Source organism: Cnephaeus nilssonii (genome assembly GCF_951640355.1).
Source record: "Cnephaeus nilssonii genome assembly, chromosome: 16".
NCBI lineage: Eukaryota > Metazoa > Chordata > Mammalia > Chiroptera > Vespertilionidae > Cnephaeus > Cnephaeus nilssonii.
In genome coordinates, this window is record NC_137087.1 from 37,562,473 (window position 1) to 37,589,402 (window position 26,930).

Genomic DNA, 26,930 nt, shown 5'->3' on the forward strand with positions numbered 1-26,930 from the left:
GGCAGGGCTAACAGTGATAGCCGGGTTGATGGAGACTCAGACATGGCACCTGCCTGCCAGCTCTGTGCAGGAAGGGCTCAGAAAAGGAACAATGGCCTCTGCCAGTACTTCTGTCTGGGAGAAAGCTGCTCCTCCAGCCCTCCTCCTGAAGCCAGACAATTCAGTTCTTCCTTGTATGTCCTTGGCATCTTTCGAGCTGTTGCTCCAGTGCTGAGCTTAGAGGGAGTAAACTTGAGTAAATCCATACTCAGGCCCTTTAAGAGGAATTGCTTGGGACTCCAGCCACCCTCCGTTTCTCTCAGCCACAACCCCAACTGGTTTTTACAGCCAGAAGTTATGGGGACTTCTCTTTCTGGCATCAGAATCCTGGGCTAGGGGTTCTGATGTGGGTCTGGGACCTCTTAACTCCTTGGGAGGACCTCTGCAGCCAAGAGATCCCTCCTGATTTTTACCTGCCATCCTTGGGTGTGGAACCATCCCGTTCAGCATCTCTGCCCCTCCTACCAGTCTCATGATGTAGCTTCTTCTTTATATCCTTAGTATAGGACTTCTGTTCAGCTAAATTTCAGGTGTTCTGAATGGTGGTTGTTCTGTGATTTAGTTGTACTTTTTATGTAGTTGTGGGAGGTTCTGAGTACACATTTACCCACACCACCATCTTGACTGGCCACTCTCCTGGGTTTTATTTTCTTGAAACATGTTATGCAATTCTAAATCTTTTCAAAGTTAAAATGTATTTAATCCTTAAATTAACTATTTTATTACACTGCACAGTTTGGGGATTGCCATCTCCTATAATGTGGGAAATGGCCTTCTCAGCATGAGATTACAAAATGATCAGTGATTTCAGCGGTGGGGGAAGTGTCTGCATTTTTTTCTTTGGAAAGAGAGATGGGATACTTTGAATCCAATTAGTTTTCATGGAAATGACTTTATAACTGCAAAGTGTTTATGGGGTAGAAAAAAGGGGAGATGGGAGGGTAAGTAATCTATTTCTCTGGACTCAACCTTTATACATTACTTAGTTTTTATTCTTCTCATAGATGTCTGCAATTCCTACCCACATTGGCCATTTGACTAGATTTTGCATTTCTTTGGTTCAGGAACCACTTCTCGCCTGCTGTGGCTTCTTCCTTCCCCAACTGTCTTAGTCCATTTGTGCTACTATAACAGATTCCATGGGCTGGGGAGCTTAAAAAGCAAACACTTATTTCCTGTAGTTCTGAGGCTGAGAAGTCCAAGACCAAGGTACCAGCAGATGGTGTCTGGTGAAAGCCCACACTCTGGTTCACAGGTGGCCCTCTTTGGGCTGTGTCCCCACGTGGCAGCACAGAGCTCTGCCAAGGGAGCTCTCTGAGTTATCTTTTTAAGGGCAGTAATCCACTCATGATGGCTCCACCCTCATGACCTAACCACTTCCCCAAAGCCCCGCCTCCAAATACTATCACATGGAGGGATAGGTTTCCAAGTACTAGTATACATTTTGGGGAGACACAAACATTCAATCTATAGCACCGCCCATGCCACTTGGCGTAATTCTCTCCATTTCAATGTTCAGGCTTTCACAGACGCAAGGAACAGAGTATCACCTCCAGCAGCTTCTGAAGTACAGCCTTGCACATGCCCCAGAAGCCAGGAACATGAAGGAAAACGGTGGGAATAAACACTAGTTAAGGGCGCCATGCCAGTCAGGACAAAGCACCTTCTGTCCTGTGGGACCGATCTCACGGGTGGCAGGATCAGAAGATGGGTTGGGTGGAGGCTGTTGGTGATAGGACAGTGAGAAACAGCGTGGGGCCAGGACTGGTGAGAAACACCCACAACTGTAGATCTCGATCATTGGTACCACTCCTTTAGCTTTGGATCACAAGTTGCCTTGCAGCAATTCTGGTATTATTGTCCTGCATCTCCATTTAGTTCTTGAATTCTCATATCCCTTATTATAGTTATGAATCCTGCCTTGCCAACTATACTCTAGTTCTTATTAGAGCAGGAACCTGGGTATATACCTCTTTATATGGCACAAAACTCTACAGATGCTCATAAATACCAGTCTAATTAAATCAGGACTTATTAAACTTTAGACAAACCTCTCTCTTTCCCAAATAAGATCCTAATTATTTGTCTTTCTTCTCAAATACATAGTTCATCCGGTCCTGAATAATTATAGTTACTAATCTACAAATAATCTTTTTTATGTTCAAAGAAAAGTATTTCAGCTTACAGAAGAGAAGCAGATATTTAATATTTTATAAAATACTTTGTATTTAGTCTCTGATACTAGGTGGATGAGACAGAGCATTTTCTTGGCTAGCTAAGGTGAGGCAATGCGTTCAGCCTTTAGACTGTGGTCCACAAGCCCTGGTGTTCCTGAGACCCTCCCAGAGTAACCGCAAAGTGAAAACTACTTTCATAATATTACTGAAAAATTATATGTATTTGTTACTGTGCTGGATTAGCATTGATGGTACAGAAGTAACAGTGGGTGAAACTGCTGACCCTTTAGTTCTAGTGGCCATTGGATTCCTCACAGTGCACTCACAGTAAAAAAAAAAAAAAAAAAAAAAAAAGCCCATTTCACTTAAGAATGTCCTTAATGGAACAATAAAAATTAATTGCATTAAGTTTTAACCCTTGAAAATGTCTTTTTAATATCCTGTGTGACACACATGTGCTAGATAAACAACTTCTGCTGCATTATAAATATGAGAGTTGTCTTGAGGCAAGCACTCATGCTCTTTGAATTATGAGCCATACTCATTGCTTTTTTTCATGAAGCACCAGTTTTACTTGAAAGAAAGCCTGGAAGAATACCAGTACAGTGTTTGGCAGATATTTTCTCCAAAATGAATGAAGTAAACTTGTCACTCAAAGAAATAAAACTGAGTGTATATGTTGCCAATAGTAAAATTTGCATTTTCAAGCAAAAATTAGAATTTTGGAAAACGTGTTTTCCTCACTGAAAATGGGAGCTTCTCAATGCTTAGAGGCTTTTCTGATGAGAAATATAGTGATACTAGTAAATGCATTTTTATATTGTAGAATGAAACATCAACATTTGGAAGAACTATAGAATTCAGTCAGTAAATAATTTCCAAATGAATAATTCATTGTTACACAAATTATGCATGGGTTTACATTTTTAAAGATATTCAAAGTGTAAGGTAAATGAATTTTAATATAACAGAACATGAAAAGATAATTAATATAGTTTCAGATTCCATTGCAAATAGGCTCCCCCAAAAAATCACTTAGTGAGTTTTAGTGTAGTATCAAAGAACAATGTCTACAATTATCTTTAAAAGCCTATGAAAATATATTCCTTCTCCATCTATATAACTGTGTGAAACCAGATTTTCTTCTACTTCACTCAAAACAACATTGAAGTAGTTTAAATGAAGCGGCAAATATAATCAGCCACTCTTTTCTCCTAAGTCATACATTAAAGAGTTTTGCAAAAAAACATAAAAACAATTCCATTCTTCTCACAATTCTTTTTTTTAATTTGGAAAGTATGGTCAATTGAAATTTTTTAATTTATAATAATATGTAATGGGTTTCTTATAATTTTAAAATGAACTAATAAAAGGCTCATTGGAGTTCTCAATAAATTTTTTTAGAATATATTTTATTGATTTCAGAGAGGAAGGGAGAGGGAGAGAGATAGAAACATTAATGATGAGAGAGAACAATTGACCAGCTTGCCCCCTACTAGGGATCGAGCCTACAATCCAGGCACATGCCTTTGACCAAAATCAAACCCAAGACCCTTCACTCTCTAGGCTGATGCTCTATCCACTGAGCCAAACCAGCTTGGGCAATAAATTTTAATTTTTTTGGTCCTGGGACCAAAAGGTTTGAGAACCACTGGTCTAGAATAACTCAACTTGTAGGTCTTCTTTGTTGTTCATAACCTACTAGTAGGGAGTAACCTCTTTATGGTATAAACCCAACATCTTTCAAGTGTAAACTGGATTATTTTTTATTCATGTGTCTTATCTGACCCCTGCCTACTGAGGCTCCTGAGTGGAATTTATGACGGTGCTATGGTGGCTCACATGTCCTGATTGAAGAACATTCTGTGTCTCCCTTCTCAGAGGAGCTTAGTGTTATTTGAAAATTTAGAGATTTTGCCTTTCCAGGTCATTCATAAGGATGTTAAGTAGGATTTCCCTCTGTAATTATTAACCCAAAAGGTCCCTCATTTAGCGTTGTATGTTTTCTGTCTCAAAGACAACTATCAGTCCTTGACTAAACATTGCCCTCAGTTTCACAAAATCTCAACATTTAGGGTTATCTCCAGCGTGCAATCTAGTGGAAGGCTGATAATACTCAGTATTGACCACAACCATATGTTCCCTTCGCTATAGATTTTTGTAATCCCTTGAGAATCTGCATTTTTCAGGCATGATTTGTCCTTACAGAACAATTTCCCCAAAGAATTTCTCTTTGATTCAGTATTCCTCCCAGTTCCAGTGACTTATTCCATACAGTCCTAGTCACTCAGCGGTGATTCACATTAAAATGATATTTCCTGTCATTTGTGATCCTAACTGGCCAACTGCTGATATGAATTTGATCTGACAGACGTTACATGCTTTCCTGTTTCTTCATTTGTAGAATGTTTCCCTTCTCCCATGAAACCCTTTTCCCTCCAGTGATTTTGTCTACTACTCTAGTGAACAACATAGATTTTTCTCAAGAAGATATTTTAAAGTTTTTGTATTATTTTATAAGTGAACTACAGTTATTTATTTCAATCTAGAAATTTAGTCTTATTTCCTTTTTTAAATTAAGTTTCTTAATGGATGTTTTTCTTCCTTTTCCTCTCCCTCTAGATTCTGAATTCAATCGTGTTGTCACTGTTATGTGACAGCTCACAAACAAGCTACTTTCTGTAGCTATTCCTGATCACCACTCCTGACAGAATACAGTGAATTTCTTTCCTTGTGGACTTCTTTTTTAAACAATAATTTTTATTATCTCAAGCTTCTTGTTTCTATATCTGGTCCAGGAGCACTGCTGCAATTTGTATAAATCCTCCTTTTGGTGGTAAGTCTCTGGCTATTATCATTTGGTCTAATTTTGTAGCTCCCCTCCTTATTACAAAGTGTCAGCCCAGGCTCATCATTTAGTTCAATAAACCTCTTGAATACACATTGGGATAAGTGCCCTGGGGGTACAAATATGGAAAACAATATGAAAGATTAGACACACAGTGGTCTCTGAGCTCCCAGGAGTCCAGTCTGATGGGGGAGACAGAGGCTGACTTGAGCCACTCTGATGGCACTAACAAAGTGTTTTGGAAGAACAAGGGAGGGCAGCAGGAACACCTGTTACCATAGCTGCCTTAAGGCTCCATCACCCTCTTTGTGTAACCCTTGTTTCTCTGAGCTGCAGCAGTCTTGGCATCCATGCGGGTAATGAGTGTGAGGGCATTTGTGTCTATCCACCTCAAGAGATCGTATTTGACACCCTTTACTTCCCAGTGTATGACCTTCTGGTGGGTTCTTCAACTGTTGCCCTTCTGCACTGCTTCTTCCAACACATGCCTAGAACCCCACTGCACCCCGACACTGTGTCCATGCCTTCCACTGCCTCTAGTACTAGGCTCTACTGCCCTTAGAGCCATCACTGAAGAAGTTCTAGATGCTGGGACAACATTTTTATCCAGTCTTGGAGGTCTGAGAGAGTGGTTGGTGACAGTTATTTTTAAGCTTTTAGGATGGCCTGTCTCTTTTGCTCAGCCACCTTAGGAGAGGGACTTGGTAAAATCTCTGCAGAGTGGGAATGGAAGCAGAAAAGACATATAAAGAGTCACCACCACCCATGTATTGAGCGCTCATAAATGTGTTTTTTCTCCTCACAGTAAATGCTCCACCTTCCTGGAGGCATGCTGACCCCAGAGGTTCAACAACTCTTTATCTCCTCTCTGTTGAGCAATATGACAAGTATCTTAGAATCTGACTATCAGCTTCAGAGTCCCTTAATCACTTATCCCGGGAATAGAGTTCTCCACGTAAATAGGAGTCCTGATGGACTGCCTGACTATCCCAGCATTTGGGGGATGGGCATTCAAATTAGGCCCTTACCCTGATTATTGATTTTGCTGGTGCTTTTCTAGCAAGACCTTTCAATTATCAAAGTAATGCATATTCTTTTTCAAAAATTAAAATTGTCCACAAATATATATCAATTAAAAAAGGTTCCCATTGTCACCTCCCAACTAATCTCACTTCTCAGAGATTAGTTATTTCAAATTTTCTGTTTTTCCTATTTACACACACAATCACAGAAAACTTGGGTTAGTCCCAAAACACAAGGAATTTGTCACATAAATTATCCTAGTAACAGAATAAAGGGAAACTGTTTCTAATTGTCTTACTAAATAAAGAAAAAATATTTAATAAAATTCAGCAGCAATATCTAAAAAAAAACTTTTAGCAAATAGGAACAGAAGAAAACTTTGAACATAATGGTTGTATTCCAAAAAACACATCTAATATCATAGTTATGTTAAAGTGTAGAATTTTTCCCTTAAAGGAATGCGAGGAACAAGGTTTGCTAAAGCAGCACACAGAACTCAGGGCGACACTTGTAGCAGTTTATTAAAGGCTGTGATAGAGGATACAGATGATCAGCCAGATGATGAGGTACACAGAGCAAGGTCTGGGAGGGTCCTGAGCACAGGAGCTTCTGTCCCCATGGCTGTAGATGTGTTGACCCCCCTGGAAGCTCCCTGAACCCCATACTACTGGGATTTTATGGAGGCTTCTCATATAGGCATGATCAGTTAGTAACGCCATAGCCCTTCTCCCCTCTCTGGAGGATGGGGTAGGGGGAGCTGAATCTCCAAGCTCCTAATCATGGCTTGGTTTTTCTGGTGACCAGCCCCCTCCAAGAGCCAACCAGGAGCCCACCTAGAGTCACCTCATTAGAACAAAAGATGCTTCAAGTGCTCTTCTCACTTAGGAAATGACAAGGGATTTGGGAGCTCTGTGGCAGGAACGAGGGGCAGAGACCAATGTATGTTTTCTGTTACCTCACACCATTGTTAATCAGGGAATAAGCTGCTGTTTTCGGGGTTAAAAAAGAACGGGAAAGAGTTTTCATTGTGTTTGTTTTGGTAGGTTATTAACCAAATCAGGCGAAGTTAATGGAACAGTGATTCTCCATAATAAAAATTATGCAGTGATACTTTGGAATCTACAACGTTAAAACCACCAAGAGTTTGTAGAACTTATAAAAAGATTCTTCCTACCATGCCAACACAATCTGACAGCATCCCGAAGTGGGAAGCCATAAAAGAAATTGGTTTATTAAGTTGCAAGTAACTGCAATGTCTTTTCTCCCAAAAATAGTCTGAAAAAAACAAAAGGCCCCGTTGCTCTGGAAATGAAATAATAGTGAAAGAATACTCTTCTGATAAAACTACATCTGGTGAGAAATATAAGTGATACATTTGCGTTACATTCAGATTTTCTAATTCAAATTAATATTCATTACATTCAAAATGCAGGGGAGAGGAACAGTGGCATAAATTATTCAATAAGTAAATAACATAATTTCCCAAAAAGTGTCCCGTAATTTCCATAAATTACCTATCCACAAATAAACACAAATTCCTTCAGCATTCCTATGTGGCTTATCACTTCCCACTGAAATCTTCGTCCCAGGTGTGGCTTCTGTTTCATTCTTTCTCTATGTCAGACATGTCTTGATTATTCTGCCTTCATGCTATTTTTCTCATTTTTTTTCTCCTGTCCAAGTTGATCCCAGGTCTAACATAATGGGAAAAGAAATAGAAAGTAGATCAATTCATGCTACTTTGGATTGATTAGCCAAACTGTGATGAAAAAAAGAGAAAATAACATACACCGAATACCTTCACTGTGTCAATAAGTAAGTTGCCTCATTTCATCCTTAAAATAACTCTGAGAGGTTATCCCTATTTACTTATGAGGGAACTGAGGCTCAGAAAATTTGAATGTACTGAATAAGTTTATTCAGCTATTGGGCTGTAGAATTCAGATTCAGTTCCAGTCCGTCTTTCTGTTAAGGCTGTGCTCATCTGGGAAAACATACCCAGGTGGCTTGGGTAGTCCATGATCAATGAATAAGTTGGACCCAAACACAAAGTGAATTTTTCTGATTCTAGCCAATTAGAAATGTAAGAAAAGTAACTTATATAAATGTGTTATCCTATTTTTAGATTTTATTAAGGACATGATTTTATAACTTCAAATTTTGATTAAGCTCAGTGAATAAGCTACATATATAATAAATTTTGTCTGCCCCTCTCCTGAAATAATAATACTCACCACTTTATAGACAAACCTCTTCTGTTACTTACCTTCAATATATATTAGATTAAGTTGGGATTTTATATTATTTTAAAAGTTCATCTAAAAAAAAAAACTCATCTAATTTAAGATATCTCATTTTGGATCAAATTATCTGGAACATGATGCAATGGATCACCCATAAAACTGTAATTGCTAAATAATGTTTCTTTCATTCAAAAAAATTTAGCCTCAAGTGCTTTGCTTTATTAAAATTTACCCTGTTCAAGTGATATCGTGTTCTTTGTTAGATTGTTTAATAACACTAACTTTATTTACTTTAAATTATTTTTATCTATTTATTTTTTAATATATTTTTATTGATTTCAGAGAAGAAGGGAGAGGGGGAGAGAGAGAGATAGAAACATCAATGATGAGAGAGAATCATTGATCAGCTGCCTCTTGCACATCCCACACAGGGGATCGAGCCCGCAACCCAGGCATGTGCCCTTGACCAGAATCAAACCTGGGACCCTTCAGTCCACAGGCCGATGCTCTATCCACTGAGTCAAACTGGCTAGGGCTACTTTAAATTATTTTTAGATTATGAAATCTAAAATATATGTCATTATAACAAATTAAACAACACAGTTGTGTATAGACATGTAATAAAACAAATGAGGTTGGAGAAATAGGTAGAGGTCAGTTCCTGTAGGGAGTTTGGAACGTCACTTACATTCAAAAGGCATCCCATGGAAGATTTTAAGCAGGAGAATAACAGGAGCTGATTTGTGTTTTGAGAAAAGGTACTCTGGCTGCTGTCTGAAGAGTGGATTCATAAAGGAGTGGGATCCCGAAGCCCGATGAGAGGTGCAGCCAAACAATGTTTGGGGGAAAGACAGTGGTAACTGAGAATGTTGAGAAAACTGTGTAAACAGAGGGAAGGCCATGTTTAGTATCTATTTGGTGGATTGGATTGGGGGATGGGCTGGCTAGAGATACCTCCTCTGTTTGAGGGCTGAGCTATACATGGAGCACTTTCTGAAATGGAGAATGAGAGAGAAGTAAAATGCTTCCCTTGTTGCAAGGTTTTCATGTGGGCACGTTTTAGAGATGGGGTGGCTCCTAGAATTTCACCCCTACTCTACTGCTCACATACATTTTATGATTCTCCAATTGTGGTAGATAATGCTCCAGGGTGATCCCCTTGATTCCAACTTCCTGGTGCTCATGTTTTAAGTGATCCTCTCCCCTTGAGTATTAATGGGACCTGTGACTTGCTTCTAACCAATGGGATACAGCAAATGTGACAGGATGTCTGTGGATATATGTACATGAACACATTACGTAACATGTAACCCAATTTGCTAGGAAACTCTAGTTTGTTTTGGAGAAGTAAGCCATCGTGTTGTGAGATGGCCTATGAAGAGGGCCAAGTGACAAGCAGCTAAGGCTAATATACTAGCCTCTGGTTAGTAGTCAAGAAACTGAGGTCCTCTGCTTTTAAAGATTCTGGTTTTGGGAGGGGGGGCGGGGCACTTACATTAAAAAAATAGAACTAACACTGGAAGGGCAGTGCCTGGTAATCCTTAATAGTTTAACACAATCCGATTCAAATCCCAGCTTCGCAGCCTTAAATGGGACCTTCTTGGGCAAAGTTACTTAAGTGCACTTTAGGTTCCTCATGTGTGAGATGGAAACATATAGTAATATCCACCTTATAGAGTTATGGTGGCAATTAAGTGGGAAGTTACATGTAAAGTTGTTAGCATAATATTGGGCCCACCATACACACTCAAAAATGTTAGTTATCATTCATTATGGTCATCATTAACTTTTTGACCCTGCACCTTGAAAATTATAGATTACAACAGGATATTTGAAATGATTATGGGAATTTAGCAGCTCACATATGAGGTCAAACAACTTATGATTTCTCTATCTGGAGAAATTCAGGCTGAGAAATAATACCATCTAGGTTCTGAAATAATAAATAATGAGAAGAGAGGCACAGGCTAAGTCATTATATCTAAGAAAACAAACCCCAGGGAAAGGCATCTTAATATGTGAAACAGATAGGTTTAGAACAAATGGAGTACTGTATACTCTAGTTGAAACCCAAAGGATATTTAACATTTCCCAAAGTTCATTCTATGTTACACCAGTTCCATGAGAAAGACATTTAAGGAATACATGAGTTGATGGTCAAGTGTGTTTGGGGAAATTCTACATATTTCATCACCCTCTTTAAAAATTCAGGATTCACATTAGTGTTTTAAAGGTCCTGTGAATTCCATTGAAAACAAAACAAATTAATCCTAAAGTGTTTAATTCTGTTTCGCCCAGTTTTTCAAACTACCTGACTAGACAATGCTTCTTTTATGCAATAGCTGGTATTGTTTTAGGAACACACTTCCTCAAGTTCAGAAAGTTTCAAAATGTGTGTGTGTGTGAGGGTGCGGGGGTGGTTTGGGGTAGATCTCTAACCATTTGAAGTATCGTCATCATCACTGTGGAAGACAGCTACTGAATACCTACCCATCACCCTCATGTCCTCTACACTCAATGAGCCAGGCTCCCAGGAAGCTTGAAACCCAGAAATAGCTGCAACTAGAGAGAATGAAACAGTAGGAAGGACTAAGAGCAGAGAAATACCAGAACTGGTCATCATTAACCATCATCCTCAACCTCATCATCGTTGAGAATTTGCTGTATACACTATACAAAGTACCACTAGAAAAGAAAGATGATCATTTAGGGACACGGTCCCAGCTCTGTAATTCATGTTGTCTTATGGTGATACTTTTGCTATCTTGGAATATCTATTCCTCTGAGCCTCCTGGAAATGTATTAGGAAAACCACTGATGTGAAAATACAAACATTTCAGTAGAAAACACTTTTCAATTCATCATATCATTATTTCCAGGCATCATAATCCAACTGATAAGAAACAAATTAAGCAGAAATATTGGGTCTGGTTCTAGCTTTCCCCCATCATAGGCTGTGTAGTTTTGCATCTGACATTTGACTTCTTGGGTCTTGATTACTTATTATACAAGGAATTATTTGACCTTTGTTATCTGCAAAGTCTTTCTGGCTTTAGCATTTTATGATTCTAGGATCTATAAAAACCTCATTATTAGAAGGCCAAGGTCAATATTTACTATGAATCAAAAAAGACCAGATGTTCAAATATAAACAATCAGATGCTCACAGGGCAACAGGCACTCGAGAAAAGCAAGGGAACATGGAAGGCATGGAGTGTCAAGTACAATTTAGAAATACAGTGGGCCAAAGACTAACGCACAGAACACCTGGAAAGGGACATCAAAACCAGTAATGAGGGGGTTTGTTTTGTTTTAAGCATCATCAAAGGGAATAAGACAGTTAAATCAGACTGTTTGATGATCATGGAGCAAAAAATGCCCTAAGGGAAGGAACTGAAATAGTAATAGAGACCAAAAGAATTATTTCCTGGGACACCACTAGGGAAATTCTCTTTTCTAAATTGTCTTTTGAGGCAGAAATGTCTACAAACAGAGCTAGACACATGTCCACGAGAAAGGCCACATGTAAGTGTAAGCACACTCAGAACAAATCTCTGGGCTATCACTATGAACTGTTCTTGGGTCAGAGATTGCCTGAGTGATTCCCATTTTATCAAGAATACTGCAGGGCCCAGTGAGGATGAGGGGGGCCTGGGTGATTACAGAGCCCCAGCAATGCAAGAACCCCTAACCATCCTTCCAGCCTGTCTTCGGGAAGCAAAACAAGTGGTACCCAGCAAATTGGATTATCATGAATTACCTATCTCCTGCTAACATGATGGTAAGGCTCAACTTCTGAAAGAAATCTGGAAGGAACTTAGAGAAAAGGTTTTTCTCGTTTCTTTAAGGTGATAATACTGATAATAAACAACAACAATAGCTACCATTTACTAAGTGCTTTCTATGTCCCAGTCTGTAGCATACAGGTTTGTTCAGGTTTCATTGCCCAGCTTTGAGTCCTGGTTCAGTCATTTCTTGGCTTGTTGATCTTGGGAAAGTTTTGAACCTTCTTTGAGTTTCATTTTTTTTTCCATTTACAAATAATAATGAATCTATATTGTAGGGTCGATATGAGATAATTCATTTAAAGAGCTTAGAATAATGCCTGGTTCAGAGTAAGATCTCAACAAATACTAGGCATTATCAACTACTATTGTTAATTACTTTACATTTACTATTCCATCTGATTCTCAAACAACCCTATGAGTTAGGCACATATGCCAATAATAACACCAGTTAACAGACTAAGCACATTGCAGTTCATAGAAGCTAAGCAACTTGCCCAAGGTCACACAGCTAGTTACTGGTACACGTTTCAGAATTGGGAAGGCTTGACAATAATAAACTTGTATTTGATTGATAGTCTAAATGCATGTTGATTTTGATTTTGATATGTCAAAATAGAATTGCTTTATTATAACTGTAAAAATATTAAATTATATTAAGATGGTTCTGCTATAAGAGAAAGGTTGGAGGGAGACAGAGTCGTGAAGAGAAAATGCCCTGAACCATGGGCCAGTTCACTCTAGGAAGACAAGTCAGAGAGGAGATACCCAGAAGTGGAAGAGGAGGCCTGAAGAGAAGGAGAGTCAACCATCACTCGTATTAATCCTAAAGGGCACCAAGGATAGTGGTGATGGGCAAAAATGGGGCAGTCAGGAGGGCAGCTGGTGATGGGAATTTCACCTTTAGGTGGACAGAGCATGGGATGAGAGCGTTGCCACCAACATCTCTGTGCCTCCGTTTTCTCTTTTATCAAATGAGGGGTTCATCTAGAATTCGCCCTTTGGGTTCCTTCCAGCTTCCTAGAGGAAACATGTACATGAAATAGAGGATGTAAATGAAAAAGAGTCAGTGAGTGACCAGGGTATGGGGTCATCAGTCTGGCTTTGAAGAAAAAGAGAAAACTGGGACAAAGAAAACTGTGCCTTTTAAGAAATGACTTGAGCAGGATCATTAATATAGCCACCTGTAGAACCAGGTCATCTACAAATTAGCCCAAGAACTCTAAAGTAAAATGGTAACAATGCAAGTCAAATAACCTTTATTTACAGGAGAGAGAAGCTTCAGTTTGTGTGGAGAGTCCAGATGCCCCAAAAATGTCTTCCTGACCTTCTTAAAATACTGCCTGGATTTACACCCTTAAAATAAACCCCTTTCAATGTAGTTTGTATCGTAAGGTGCACATTTCTTTCACATTCAGCTGTTGTCATGCTTTGCGGTGAACTTGTGTAGCGGCTGACAACTAGCTGAGGATTTGGAGGGGGAGGAGGAGGGATGCTTTTGGTATGTGTGGCATTGCTCACGTCAGTTGGCTCAACAACACGTGGGTGCCTGTTATGCCCCGATCCTAAGCTAGGTTCTAGAGATAAGTAAGGTCTAGCGGCTTCTAGTCCAGAGGAGAGACTGCACGAAGACCATGGTGCTGAGGAGTTCTGAAAAGTGAAACCAGGGACTCAGAAAGGAAAGGCGGAGGGACAATGAAGATTCTCTCCCATCGCAATTTGGTTGAAGGATTGGACACTCAATTAGAAAAAGGCTTTTTCTTGGTCCCAGCGAATTCCTCTAAGAAACTGCCAAAATTGAAGCGGGCGGTTTTGACTCTGGAGGCTAAGGAATGACAGATGATTCAAATGCCTTTAGTTCCATGATTTTTCGAAATGTGAATGGTCCTTTGAAATTTCAATTACAGTAAAACACGGCTGTATCAGAACTTGTAAACCATATTGCCGACTGTGGAATGCATGCCCATTGCTAATTTTTCATGACCCCCTTCTCTCTGGAAGGTCACAGCGTGGTGCTGGTTGCACAGCAGGATTGCAGGCGCAGGTGGCAGAGGAGGCAGCAGGAGGTGTAAGCAACGGGAGCCAGAAGGATTACTGAGAACTTGAAGCAGCAGATGGGAGGAGCACCATATTTTCACAGGTGGCCTTCAACAAGCACCCTAAGACATAACTTCCAGTAATGGGGATAGCTCAGTTATGGCTGACAAGACTTTGAAGGACCTGTTCTGGCTCTGGTATTTACTAGCCGAATAGCCACGGGAAATCATAATAATATTCACCAGGCACCAGGCCATGCGTTTTACTCATAAAAACATTTAATTTCCACAGGTGGATTCTATCATTTTTTCCTATTCTATAGCTGAGGGAACTTAAACACAAATAAGTTCGAGGTCCTATAGCCTAACATTGGTCAAAGCAGGGATTGGAATACAGGTACTCAAACTCTAGTGCTCATGTTTAACTACAGTGATACTCCAGTTAGCCCTCAGTTCCCTCACTTAAAATTGGATAGTTGGGCCAATGTCTAGACACTGTCTTTCTGGCTTTAAAATGCTATGCTTCTAATTGTATGAATGACATGTCTACTTAATACAGTTAGGGTTAATCTGAGTTTTTGAGTAGTTTGTCTTAAAGAACTGGGGACCTAAAAACAAATTTATGAAATCTGGCTTTATTTGCTAGCTGTCTTTTGGGTTTTGGTTAAGTTGGGACATAATATTCACTGTTCCATGATGAATGCCCTTCCTCAACCATTTACTGAAATTCTACCTATCTTTCAAAAGCCAGCTGAAATTCGACCTCCTCCAAGTACCTATTCTCAATCTTTGGAGATTTAGAATGGAGATGTATTAGACTCTAGAGGCTTGGGATTTAGGAGAAAGATGTGCGCTAATGAAAGGAAAAGATGTAGAATAATGGAGAAATAATGGAGGATGACACATAGATGAGGAAAGGTAGAGACCTGTCACAAAGTTGAAGGCAACCTATGCTAGCAAAGCCTTCTCTGTGATGGGCAATAGTAAAGCCACCAAATTTATATTCAACTAGAGGCCCAGTGCACGAATTCGTGCACGGGTGGGGTCCGGCCGGCCCATCCAGATAGGGGCCGATTGGGGCTGGGAGGGCATGGAGGAGGGGATGTGGGAGGTTGGGGGGTGCTGATTGGGCCCGATCGGGCCGGTTGGCCTCCACAGTGCACATCATAGCGACTGGTCGTTCCAGTCGCTTAGCTTTTATATATAGAGAGGGTGCCCAGCTAATAGGTGTGAGTTGGAAGTTAAATGAGATAATGTGTTAACTATCTAGCACAGTGTCTAGAGTGACAGTATGATAGTTCTGAATCCCATTGCCTCCCATAGGAGCCTCTCATCTCTGTCAGCTGAAGAAGGCTGCCATCCTGCCCAGGAAGGGGTAGGACAAGCAGAGGTGAGAAGAGACTCCATGGGGAAAAGAGGTCAGGAGCATTATATGTGAACACAAAAAGGGAAATGAGAGCCAGAGATAGGACAGTAAGAGAGAAAAGGGAAATATAAGGGCATCATGCTAGAGATGATACATGGTAGAGAAGAGAATAGATGGATAAATAGAAGCAAAAGAGCAAAGAGGAAAAAGGAAAATAAAAAGTTTGTGTTGCCCCTGCAAGCTCTGAGAAAGAGTCCCAGAGGTAACCAGGTGCAGCACCCATGCTGGGAGTGCTAGTCACTTGCCACTGCTCTCTCAGACCCATTCTCCTTTTCCTGCTCTTCTCCGTTTGAGGGGCTGACCCTGCCGTCTGTCATCTTGTCCATTGGCTTCTCCGGCTTTCTACCACTGGGTGGCCCTGGAGGGTTGGAGGAAGGAAGAAGTCAGGGGATTTCTCCCACTCCGCTTTTGGGAGGCAGCCCCAGCAGTAGATGCGTTTCCTTCCAGGCTCCAACTCCCATTGGACAAGCCCTTCATGGTTCTAGCAGCCTCCTTCCCTTGTCCCTCCAGCCCTCGGGGAGGAGCTGAATCCAGTACTTGCTCATCTCAGGATTGCCTCGCCTTACCCTGGTTACACTTCAGTTCTTTCAACTCCTGTGTAACCAAGTCACTACTGAATTGTCTGGGCAAGAAAACTCGACTCTCCTTTGGATTCACCCTCAGAGTCCAAAGACAACTTTCCCAGAGGAAGCAGCACATCATGAAAGAAAGAAATCAGCCATCCCAAGAGTCAGGTCGGGTCAGGGTCCACTTCTCCACTGTCTGATTGCAGAGTGACACTGTCAGAGTTGAGGGACTCTGAGCCTAGAAATTACCTATAAAATGACTGGGTTCATGGCCATGCATGTCTGTTCCTTCCTGATGTTCTATATTCACGTTGATCATCTGAGTTTTCTTCCTCCCAGGTTATTAAGTGCCCATCATGTGTATAGAGGGTACATAGCTAAATGTGATGGGGGCAGGGGGCAGACACAGAGACATGGAAGAAATGGAGGGCGTTCTCAGTTTTTGAAAGTGTTTGCTTTTTTTGCAAAATGAGGTTCGTGAGCCCTCTATCAGGAGACCCTCTTGACAGACTGGAGTTTTTCTAGTCCCAGCAGAACTGCAGACACTCAGACAATTGCATTCTTGCAGCGTTCACCTCTCCCATCTTCAGAGCCCTGTTAAAACCGGGCTCCTGTACTTCAGGATCCACAGACAGTGGGGGCACAGAGTGGGCACACGACTGACCTTCAAGCCACATTGATGCCAGCCACAGGGGCATTCTGTGCGTGAAGTGTGTGTGTGGGGGGGGGGGGGGGAAGGGGGCGGGTCGGGGAGGCTGCACTTGTTAGACATGCTGAGTATATGAGGCTTTGACAGGTGGAGGGAGCCCTGGGGTTTTCCGTTTCCTGGCAGAGAACAGAGTGGGATCAAAATCATGTGTGGAAGGTCAGAGGCATCCGATGAGGTATCTGAAGACCAGGCTCATTGGGGTGATGGCTGGGCAGTAGAGAGGAGACTGAAAGGGAGAGGCCCAGCCGTGGGGACTCTAAGACGAAAGGATTGGGGCTTGAGGACATAGGGAGTCATCAGAGGGTCTTGAGCACCATGAGGCAAGGTCACTTCTGGGGGTGGCAACTTTGAATGCTGCGCAGGGGGGCGGGGGGGGGGGCGGATTACAAGCAGAGAAGCTGGAGACAGGGGAAGGAACTGCATCCCCAGGGATGGCTTATACAGGAAGGCTCCGCGTGACCATCGCCCAAGGGGCATATCAACATTTGAGCTGCCTTTCCATCCATTCAAGGGCACGCTTCTTCGTCTGGGGGGTGGGGGCGTTGGGGAAAGTGCCCCTTCCACGGGTAGAGGATGCGAAGTCTCCAGCGTCAGAAGTTTCTAATTTCTCCCTGCCCATCGGCCACTACAGGTGGGCAACTGCCAGCTCGGGGCAAACGTGTGGCTCCGCGGCCGCCGAGGTGCGTCCCCTCCAGGCCCGGGCGCCGCCGGGGGCCCGAGCCCAGCAGGGCGCTCCCGGAGCTGCGCGGCGGCTGCTGGAGGAGGCCGGGCGGCCGGCCGCCAGAGGCTGTGCCCCAGTTTGTGTCCAATCAGGCTGTGCGGGCTGTGCCCCGAGCCGGGCAGCAAAGCGTAAACAAACCCGCGGCAACTCCTCCGCCCCCTCCGCGCTCGCCCGGCACCCGCCGCCCGCTCCGCTCCTCGCGCCCGCCCGCCCGCCCGCCGGGCCGGCCCGGCCCAGCCCCCGCCCCGCGCGGCTCGCACCCCCGCCGCCCCGCCCCGCCCCCGCCGGCGCGGGCTCCCTCACCTACCGCCCCACGCGCGCGCTCGCTCACGCACCACGCGCCCCGCGCCGCCCGCCCGGATCGTGGCCTCTGGAGAGCAAGGTAAGGGCGATGCGCGGGGACCCGGCGGCTCTTCTGCCCGGCGCGGCCCGGGGAAGTTTCTGACGTCGCTGTTTTCCGCTGGGTCGGGGGGAGGCCCCGGCTCCGGGCGAGCCTGGCGGGCGGGAGGAGGCGGCCCGGCTCCCGGGGGTCACAAGTTGCCCAACCTGACATCGGTGCGGGCGGGCGGGCGGCGCGGCGGGGCGGGGGGGCGCGGCGGGACCGGGCGCGGGGCGGGCGGAGGGGGGGCCCCGAGGAACTTTCTCCTCTCCGGAGGGCTTCCCCCCGGCCGCGGCCGCGGCCCCGCCACCGGAGCAGCCGGCTCCCGGGCTGGAAGGAGACCATGAAATGTGTTTGAAGAAGCTGACGCAGTTGGTGACGCTCGCGGCTTCCTGGCGGGGACCGGCCACAGCAGCGCCTTCTCCGAGGAAGGGACCGGCCGGGTCGCCGCTACGGCCCTTCCCCCGCCGGGAAGCCGCGCTCCCGGGCGCTTCGTGCGGGGGGCCGTGGGCTGGGGGGCGCCAGCAGCTGGTCCCGCCGCCGGCGGACGGGCCCGGCTGCGCGCGTTGCTTGCGTGTGGATCCGCTCGAGTTATTACATAAGATGTCACGGAGAGGAGAGGGGCGAGCGGGAGGCGCGTCGGCCTGCCGCGCGTGGCGGGAGGGGCGGGAGGCCGCGGGCGGGGACCCACCTGTGCGCCCTCCGCGCCCCCTGCGGCGCCGCCCGCGCGCGCGGGAGGGGGGGCCCGCAGGGGCGCCAGGACCTGCCCGCCGCCCTCCTCCCGGGCCCGGGAACTCGGGCAGCGGCCGAAAGGTGCCTTTCCTCTCGGCCGCCCGGCCGGGGTCTGCACGTCGCTGGCTCCAGGCGTTTGTACTTTGGGGAACGTTTATTGAACAGGAAGGGAGCTGCGTGTGCGGCCGTCCTAGGACCGCCGGGAGCGGGTGGCCGCGGGCTCCGGAGCGGTGAATGAATCATCGCCCCGCGGACCCGGCACCGATGATTCATGCGGGGAATGTTCGGGCGCGCGTCCTCGCCGCGTGCCTCTGACCCGCGGACAGCGGCCCCACTGCAGCGACGACGCCTGGAGGGGCGGGGAAGAGTTCCTGCAAACGCGGGGCGGTTCTTTTTTTTTTTTTAATCCCCTTTCACAATTTGGGGGAAACTTTGGGGGTGCCAAGTTGCCCAGATTTCCCAAGGCTTGTTGCACGTTCTCGGAAGGGTTACAAGACTCCACCTGGCTGAATGAATGAGCCGGTGGAGGAGCGCTGATTCGCTGCGGGGCTGGGACCTGTCTCATTCAGTATTTGGATGGTGTCAAATGAGGTGTTGGGCTCTGAGAGAGAATCCTTCTAGTAATTGCCTCTACTTAAGTCCTTCTAAAATAATTAGCAACTTTAAAAGTTAGTGGTTCCTAAGAGAAAAATAAGTGGCTCCTAAGTAGAGAAGTCCTACTTAAAGGTTTAGGTGGGAGTTTGTTTGTGGGCTCTTTGGGGGGGTGGGGGCGGGGGGGCGGTAATAGCCAAATCCTAATATTTTGCCATTAATATGAAACTTGATCATTGTGACCTCCCTGTGAGATTAAGAATAAAAATTTCGCATCACTTAGGACTTTACTTAGCAAGGCCCTCTGGGTCACCTTAAGTAGCTTTATGTCCCTCACTCTAAGAACCACTTCCTAGTTCTACTTCCTTTTCTTCATAGTATTTCATCGCTAAATGAAATGATTTTATTTAGAGTTGTTCTTTAAATCCCGTTTCTTTGCATTGGAACGGGAGCTCCACTCTGGCAGGAATCTCTTTGCCTGTTCTGTTCACTGCTATAACTACCACCGAGAACTGAGCCTGGCACATATTAAGCACTTAGTATTTGTTGACTAGTGAATACATACATTCTTTTTTTCCTGATTTCTTGGTAGGAATATCCTTGACAGTTGAAACTCAGAGCCTTTCTGGGTCAGGCACTAAGAGGGTACCGTTCTAATTTTTTTTTTTCTCATCTAAGTTTTTTGGTCGGTTGATCTCCTCCTTTGCGCTGTGTTAACTTACCGCACAAGATGGGTTTGCACATCACCTCCTAAGATGCTGAGTCTGAAGAAAGAGAAGGCATGGGGAGCCTTGTCAGAGAGAAAGTGTGTTACTGTATAAGTCAGTGATGACGATTAAAAATATTATCTGTGCTAGTTGGAAAAAAAGCGAGGATATGGAAATGAAATCTGCAAAGTCGATTTCCCACAGTAGTGTGTGTTTCCGCTAGTATTTAAAAGAGTGGTATTTCCACAGTCTCCTCTTCCACTGCTTGTGCACCGACCCCACATTTAGCTGCCGCTTGGGAAGGTCCATCGCAGACAGAACTTACGAAGTATTAATTTAACTAAACGAGTACAGGATTTACATCTCTGCAGAGCGCTTAACTCTGTTGTTAATGTCGCTAACTTAACTCCACAGAAGGCTAGATAGAAGTTATTTGAAATTACATTTTAAGCATCGTACGGGGGTTGTAAAGAAGTAAAGCTATAATACTAAGCCAATGATATAACGGGAGAATGATTTGAATGCAGTGCTTGATACTCTCCTTCCTTAGAGGGTAAACTTGGTTTTGTGATACAGACTAAACTTGGGAAGCATATGAGTCCGCCTTAATCTTGTGGCGGTATTTTTAGAACCCGGCACTTCCAGAGTCACTTCTAAAGAAGGTTGGGCACCCAGCAGTTCCCTTCCCTTCCCAGTGGCCGTGGTCACTTACAGAAGCATCATCTCAAGCGTGAGCTCAGAGATCGTAGAAATGTAAAGCCAAAAAGGACCTTGAAATTGCTTGGCACAAGTCACTGCTTTTTACCCGTTGCTTTCTGAGGAAATGAAGAAGAAGCGAGATGACTTGTCCCTGAACTAGCCAGAGCTCCCCTAGGTGGGGGAGGAGTGATTCCTACCGTTCGTTGATTGATTGCCTCTTGCTTATGAACTCGCAGAGAGTAAAGCTATAGCTTACTCAATTTTGTTCCCTCCCATGTGTCTTGGCCATCTAGGGGCTCGACGAATACTTGTTGAATGTGGTAGGACAAACAGAGTGTTTAAAATGGAAAGTATACTTAAGCATTGAAAACATGTATCTTTTCCAAATCGAAGAGGTTTTCTGACAGAGGCACAATGTTGGCAGTAATTAACCTTAGAGCTTTGATAGCCATGAAGCTACTATTGAGTTTTCGTGCCTCCAGGATTTCAAATAAAATGGCTTACGGCTTACAAGTGTGCGTGCTTGCTTAGCATAATTACTCACTGGTGGAGAAACAGTAGGAAAGACACCTGCCACAGTGTTTAATTAGAAAAGCCTAAACTTTGTAGCCAGGTAGAATTGGGCCTGAAGCTCGGCTCTGGCCCTAACAGACAGGGCTGGCTCTCGGTAGCAAGTTACCTAACTTTTCTGAGCATTCTCTCATCTGTAAGGAGGATGGATGTAATACCACTTACCCTGAAGGATTGTTGTAAGAGTGGGATAACATAGGTAAAGTGCCTGGTGTACACTGGGCCCTTAATGAATGGTGATAGCTATAATTATGATTTCTGACTTATGTGATCATGGGAATAGCAAAACTCTCAAAGCTTCAGTTTTCTTACCTAGAGAATTGGTGGTTGAGATGAGGGGGTGGGAATTAAATGATCTCTAACATTTTGTCCATCTCTATAGTTAAGAAACCAATAAGAATGCACAACTTTCCTGTAATTTTAGTTTAAATAAAATGAGTTATATTGATCTAACAAGAGTAACTACAAAAATGGTTAGTTTCTAGGCATTCCTAAGAATTTAGCATAATTAGTTTTGGTGATATTAAGTACATTTTCATTATTTTATGTGCTATATAATGGATACAAAGTTAACTTAGTATTTCAACCTCTCAGCTTATATACAAGGCAGTATACGGAGTGTACAGATTAAAAAGTCATGGACACCCTTTCTGTGAGAGGCTTGTAGGGAGCATAAGAAAGGAAACCAAAGGCTTAATTACATGGAAGAACCTGGTAGAGAGGCATAGCAAAAATGCTTTGTGATTTCAGAGAAGGAAAAATTGGAGAAGACTTAATTAAGGAATCTTGAGCAAAGCCGTAAAGAATTGGTAGGACTTCAACTGGCAGTGATGTAAGGATCAGCCTGTATTAAGACTTGAAGGATATCCAGAAATGGAGGGACAAAAACCTGGGGACAGGATAGTGGGACAGAAGGCTGCATGGCAAGGTTAAGATCATATTGTGAACACCTTGAATGCTGGGCTAAGGAGCCTGTTCAGTAGGCAGTAGCTAACCATCAAAGGTATTTGAAGTGGAGGGAATGATGTACTAGTAACTAAAGCTGTGTTTTGAGAAGATTAATCTGCATTGGAGGAGCAATGGGTAGTCCCAGTTAGGAAGCTATTAAAATAGTCTCCAGAAGAAAAGCAGTGAGAATCTAAATTAGGGTGGGGGCAGGTGGGTTGGGTATGACACTGTACAAGTAAATGCAAGAGGACTTGTTGGCAAATTGGATGAGGGAGAAGTCAAAGACTGAAACAGTAACTTTGGATGGAGATGGCGGGAAGTGTAGTGAATGGCTGGTTTAGCAAGAACAAGGAAAAGAGAAATGGGAGTGTGGAGGGATGATTCTGAGACTAGTGGCAAAGGGTTTGAGGAACTTTCAGAGTATCTTATCCTCATGGAGGGATCAGTTATGAGCAATTATGTCAATTCTAAGTGTGGCTGAATTTGAGGATGGTGAAGTGACAAAGGCATGAGGTAGAAGGTCATTGATCCTCAGGTGTTAAAATTGAGCCAAGGTGTTAAAATGATTATATATCAATGTTAGTGTCTTTTAAACATGCTGGAATACATTTATTATTAAAGCTTTTCTGAGCTTTTAGACCATAGAGTGGAAAGTACCTTAAAGATAGGGAAGTTATTCCTTCATTTAAAAGATGAGGAAGCTAACGTCTTTTAAAAGACTTTCTGGAAAGATTGCAACTTACCCAGGTCACAGAAGTGTGGCAGAGCTGTTTCTGGGAAGAATCTGACCCTCAGTTTAGTATTCCTCTGTAGGACAGTGGGAGGAATTAAGGTACCCACTGCACAGAATCTTAGAAAGCTTCCTCACCATGCAGCTTGCCCACACCATTGTTTGTGGGCCTGGAACTCCGCCGAGGAGAGCTGAGGAATCCAGTCCACGTGTTCAGACTTCCAACCGAAGGCAGGTGATGGCATTTTTTGAGGAGGACTCATGAAAAGCACCAGTTCTTCCTCACCAATCAAGGAACAGATAAGAATTTGGCCAATAGCCAAGATGTTAACTTCATTATTGATGAAGGTTGGATCAGAAAGCATAGCTTGGTGCGAAGCCCAAAAGAGTCTCATGCGCCATCTACAGCCTAGTCTAGACTTCGATTCTACTTGATGGAAAGTTTGAGTCTGCAGAGCAGAAATACCCAGGTTTCTGCCTTTCACTGTCCAGGTACAGAGAAAGATTGAGGCCAAATCTCTCATGGCTAGTATATTTGATAGAAAAACTCCATGCATTTAAGAACTGAGAAACAGAGCCGTGGCTGCCACACACCAACCAAATAAATGGCTCCACCTCATGGGGAAGGAGATGGTGCAGGGCAAGCAGACAGATACGTGCATCAGGAATGCGCCTCCTTTGGAAACTGTGAGAAGGGAAAGAGGCATTTGTTCCCCTTAAACATAAAGTTAGTGACCACTCCTAAGCTTCCTGTTTGCATTTGAGTTAAATAAACTTCTGAAACAGCAGGTGAATTTTTATTTTAACTAGAAATGAGTGTAATGACTCAGAATGGTTAGTTAATGACTCAGATTTCATAGCCATACCCAGTGAATCTTCCCTTCCCTCCAGGGAATGCCAGGAGACCCACAGATGTCATAGAAACCACCAGCTTTGATACTGTGTTGTTGAATTCAGAACTTGAAAGTTCTTTCTCCTCATAAAATATTTAAGGAGCCCTTATTGAACATGGGACGCCTGGAATCAGTCCTGATTCTGTCACTATTAGTGACCTTACTAATAACTATTCAGTGCCTGAGTTTCCTCATCTGCAGCATGGGAGAAAATAATACCTGTTCTATTTTCCAGGGATTCGTCGTGAAAGCTCTTTGCAAATAAATAGTCTTATGCAAAGGTATCCATATTACCTTAAGGGATGCAAGGTAAACTATGGAGTTTAAGATCTCTTTTAATTAATGTGTTTCAAATAAACCAACTGAGATGACTGTTGAAGTTTGGTGGGACTCTTGTTTAGGCATTGAAGGGTAAATCAGGATGACTTTTCTCCTTTCATCACTGTCAGTGTGTTTAATAATTATGGCCAAGTGAGATGACAGCCCTGTGCTTTCACAACAAATGAAATTTCTGCCTTTTCGTTTATTTCTGTTAACTGCTCAAAGTCTTTTTATTGCCTGGCCAGTGTGGCACAGTGGTTGAGCGTCAACCTATGAACCAGAAGGTCACGGTTCGATTCCCAATCAGGGCACATGCTCAGGTTGTGGGCTTAATCCCCAGTGTGGGGCATGCAAGAGGCCAATCATCATTGATCTCTCTCTCCCTCTCCCTTCCTTTCTGAAATCAATAAAAATATATTTTAAAAATATTTTAAGTCGTTTTATTGTAAAATGTGACAAATATATAACTTCTAAAATGTAAATGTACAGTTCAGCGAATTATTAAAAAGTGAACATTCATGTAACTACCCACCCAGCTTAAGAAATAGAACATTTTAATCTCCCCCTCCCCTTAGGAATCGCTTTTCTTTGTTAGATACATGGTTTTCTTCTCAGGGAGGTCATGAGTAGTAGCTAGAGGCCAAAATAAGTATTGACAGGTCCAGAATATGTGCTTTTGGGTGGAATTACATCAAAGGTATAATACTCGTTTTTTTTTTCTTACTTTTACTCTGTAGTTATTTCTTGTTTTTATAACTATGAATTTGGGGTTTAGGATAAGTCCTGGATTTTTCAGCCTTTAAGATCAAAATCTTCAGGCTAAGAGTCTTCACTTTTGTATCCTCTGGATGGGAGGGGAAAAGTTGTGATCCTTTGGATATGAGAAAAGGCCTCGTGCTTAATTATTTTTTAAATGTTCTGATCATCTCTACTTTGCTTATCTTTGGAAGCAAAACAGCTAAGACTCCAATATTGATGATGACTTGGTGCAGGAGTCAGACGTCTTCCTGGAAAGCACTTGATCACTATCCAGGCAAATACCTTTCAGCTCAGGGCACCACCGACTAGATATGAAGTGGCAAGAAAGGAGTCAAAGGAAGCAGCTTTATTGCATGAAAATCCGTATTTTCTTGGTTTAATTGTAATCTAATGTTCTAAATTATACCATCTTTTAAAACTAAAAGGGTTAGTAAATCAGAAGTCTTTTGGGGCACCCAGAAAAAGGTTTTCCTGATACATGTTTTATATTAAAAAAGAAAATGATAAACATTGAAATAATTGGAAAAATTATCTTAGCTAATCTGGTGTGTCTGTAAAAACAGAAAAATTATGAGTGTTTAAAAAATTGGCAAAGGCTCATCTTTTGGGGCAGTTTCTATGGTTGTAAGACTTAGTTATAGGGACTTTAGATTAGAATTTGGTGGACTGAACATGTGTTTACTGTCAGTCCGTCCTGAAACATCACTATAGAAATGGTGAACCTGAGGAGAGGCAACAGCAGATGGGAGATGCCAACTAATTTTTGGAGGATGAAAAGCAAAGAGACCTGGGGCAGCTGACTTAGTGTAGTAAAGAAAGTTGATACTGAAGTGCCCTTGAAGAAGGAGGTTGGGAGTAGACACTGGGAAGGAACAGCCAGTTTATTTCCCCCCATCTCAGAAAGGCTCTAGAATTAGAGGCTTTGAAGTGGGGCACAAGGCTGACAATAAGGAATTGATTGAAAGTCTAGAAGGAACCGCACCCTCAGTTAACTTCCCCCATCGCATGCAGCAAGGTGAAGTCCTTGCCAGAGACGGGGCATTTTTTCTCTGGAGAAATTGAGGTAAATGAACGGTATCCCAGATTTAGGGATACCAGGCAAAAAAGAGAGGAATGGGGAAATGCTCAACTGAAAACAGGAACTTAATGAACTTACATGTATACCAAACAGTGAGACCCTATGTTCTTCTCACCTATCCAGATCTTAGGATAGCTAAGTAATTACCTACCCAGGCAGGATATTAAAGGATCCCTCTCTGGGTAAAATGAAGCCCCCTAGAGAAAAGTCCTATAGATTCTGATATCTGAGGTCCCACAATAACAAAACTGACTTACTGCCCATTCTTCCTATAGTGAGCCCACTAGTCAACAACTCTACTCACTCTATTCCAGGCGTCCTCAAACTACGGCCCGCGGGCCACATGCGGGTGTTTTTGCCATTTTGTTTTTTTTACTTCAAAATAAGATATGTGCAGTGTGCATAGGAATTTGTTCATAGTTTTTTTTAAAACTATAGTCCGGCCCTCCAACAGTCTGAGGGACAGTGAACTGGCCCCCTGTTCAAGAAGTTTGAGGATCCATGCTCTATTCCATGAACATGGAACTCGCAAAGAGCTTTTTAGTGTCTTACCCTTAAATACAAATAGATAGCCAATGAGTATGGAGTATGAGACATTTAAAGGAAGCATTCCATTTTTTAAAAAGACAGAAACCAGAACAAATGAGAAAAAAATCCTGGAGGAAATAGACTGCAAGGAGAAGAATAAAAATGAAAATCAAAACCAACCTACATGTAATTAATGCAATAAGACAGGGCTGTAAAAAAGTAATAGTAGAATAACAATCTGGGAAATTAAAAGTAACATGACAAAAAAACCCAACTCATTGGAAGGACCAGAAAATAAAGTAGAAATAAAAGCAAAAGGAAAGAGGTGAGAAAACAATAGAATTAGATGATCAATTTAGCAAGGAGATATCATACTAATAAGACTTCCTAAAAGAAACTACAGGGAAAAGTAGATGAAATTA

General features: G+C 43.1%; 1 protein-coding gene across 1 annotated transcript in view; it reads left to right on the forward strand.

The window, feature by feature from the left end:
* The first annotated feature begins 17,828 nt into the window (after positions 1 to 17,828).
* PCGF5 (polycomb group ring finger 5) overlaps positions 17,829 to 26,930 on the forward strand; it is a 111,710-nt gene continuing 102,608 nt past the window's right edge. The window contains exon 1 of the mRNA XM_079793555.1: positions 17,829 to 17,955. The gene's annotated coding sequence lies outside the window, so the exon portion shown is untranslated. The remainder of the gene's footprint in view (positions 17,956 to 26,930) is intronic.